This window comes from Octopus bimaculoides, chromosome 5 (assembly GCF_046866305.1).
Source record: "Octopus bimaculoides isolate indiv1 chromosome 5, ASM4686630v1, whole genome shotgun sequence".
NCBI classification, from domain to species: Eukaryota; Metazoa; Mollusca; class Cephalopoda; order Octopoda; family Octopodidae; genus Octopus; species Octopus bimaculoides.
The window spans coordinates 84,881,809-84,884,514 of NC_142932.1; positions in this window are offsets into that span (position 1 = coordinate 84,881,809).

Below are 2,706 nucleotides of genomic sequence, written 5' to 3' on the forward strand. Positions count from 1 at the left end.
AACAATGATGCTGATCACAGATTGTGCTTGTTTGATTAATATGCATAACATCAACAGAAATCTCCGCCCTTAATCAGAAGAATGGACATAATTGGTAAATTAAAATTATCACATAAAACTAATATTTTTTTGCTTTACTTCAACTGATTTTTTTTTTTAAGTTTCAGACTGCCACAAATTTTCTCTTGTTTTATGTATATTTTAAAATTTTTTTAAGTCATTGAGTACGATGAAATTTCTGCCTAATTTAATGCAAATGTGAAAAGAAATAGGAGTGTAATCTTTCGTATATTTATATATTCAGTCATGTCTCTAAACAGCTGGATGAATATGAATAATTTAAAAATAATAGTTGGACACACTATATTATAAAGTGCTGGTAAAGAAAAATATGAGCAAGCTAGAATGTTTTCCAAACACAATTGCCGCCATTAACATTTCCTTCATTCTAAAAGAAAATTCTTCAAATTCAATATTAAAATTTTAGACAACATCCGTATATAAACTATTTATATATATTTAATCAGCAGAATATTTTTCTTGCTATTCACAATGTCTTCGAATGGGAGTGTACTGTATTATTAATTCACTAACCCAGTCGAATAACTCATAGATCGTTTCAAGTCAACGGTGGTTTGTTTTATCGATGTATAAACATCACTTTAGCTGTTCTATCCACTTAAAGGAGAGATAGCGATCATCATCATAAGTAGTGCTATGTTTATGCTTAAAGAAAGCTTCATTAACTTAGATATAAACTTACAGATGACCTTGAAGTCTTAGCTCATCAAATTGATGCCAATACTTATTTCAAACCTGGCGCTTATTCTGTCCATCCCTTTCGACCGAACGACTAAGATACAAGTAAGAAAGGAACACGAACTCAAACACGCGCGCACGTTCGCACAAGCACACACACACACACACACACACACTTATATATATATATATATATATATATATATATATATATATATATATATGGTGTCTCACCGCTTGACAACTGGTGTTTACTTGTTTACATCCCAGTAACATAGAGTAACGTGTGTGTGTGTGTGTGTGTGTGTGTGTGTGTGTGTGTGTGTGTGTGTGTGTGTGTGTGTTCGTGGGTGTTTATGTATGTGCGTGTATGTGTGCATGAGAGTTACGCAATTGGTAGAGGGTTTGGTTCAGTTCATGAATCCACTGGAATTTATATCGTTAGTTCTGCGATCTGCGATAACTGTCCTCAGTCCATATATATTCGTAATCCCACGGGCTGAGTTTCAGGCAATTTTCTTCGTTTGATTACTACAATGACCTTCAGTTTTAAAAAAAGGGCTTCTTCACAGTTACTCGAAGATAGTTAATTTTTCGCCTGTATCAATGGGAAAAGTTCTAGGGGATAGCATTTATTATAGAAAGAGAAATAGTGCCTTTATGCCAACGTGACTGACTTCGATGCCAATAGTATGTATGTATGTATGTATGTATGTATGTATGTATGAGGGTACGTATCCATGTGTATGTATGTGTGTATGAATGAATATATTTATGAGTATATATCTATATACGTATGCGTGTGTATATATATGTATGTTTGCATGTATGTATGTATGTATGTATGTGTGTGTGTATGTACGCATGTATTTATGTACGATTAAACATACATTTCTCTCCCTGATTAGAGTTTTTAAAAACATTTTGGTCGGTCACTTACTAGCAGCAAGTTTATAAACATATTTTTTTGTATTGCCCTTTAAATTTTAAAATCTGGTAATTTTTTTCTCCCAGATACTGCGATCACCGGTAGCACATAAATTATGGAGATGCTTTCTGTCTCAAAGAATCCAAGTCCAGTCAAACTTTAATTCGATTGGGTTGGTTCATACCCTGTCACCCCAATAATAATGACTATGAAGTTGATCGTGTATTTGGAGGGATTCGATTTGCGAATAACTCATCAATGACCCATTGATGTTTTCTCTCTATACTATTGCGTACCATGCTAATGTTAAATGGACAACTAATTTCCAAACATTGATCAGGAGTCTATTTTACTTTGTGGTCTCAAACGACAAGACTATATGAGTTGTGTTTAATTTGGTGTATGATTAACATTATTAAGTTCCACAAATATTCTTTCAATACATCAATCACAATATCTTTATCTGCATTGGTTGGAATTTTTATTCATTCTCAGTCTATTCCAGATTGCTCTGGCTACGACATGAAGTCTAATGGGATAGTAGTATGTAGAAGACTTTCGTTCATTTTTACAACAATGGTCTTTGGTTTTAGTCTTTACATTAGTTTTCAGTTGACATTTTCTGATTTCTATATAGCCTTTCAGTAAGGATGTTGTGCTTCTGTATAAGATATACCGGGGAGGCGCAATGGCCTAGTGGTTATGGCAGCGGACTCGCGGTCATAGGATCGCGGTTTCGATTCCCAGACTGGGCGTTGTGAGTGTTTATTGAGCGAAAACACCTAAAACTTCACGAGGCTCCAGCAACAACAATAAGACATACAATAACAATAACAACAACAACAATAAGACATACAATAAACTTGTATACCAGGCATTTAGTGTGGTTTTATTTACCCTATGTTCTGTATTATTTATTTCAAGTACTTATATACAAACTTATCATTAAAGTGCTCTATTTTCTTGATTTTTAGTGGTATTTTTCAAAGATTGTTGTTGTTGTTGGCACTCCGTCGCTT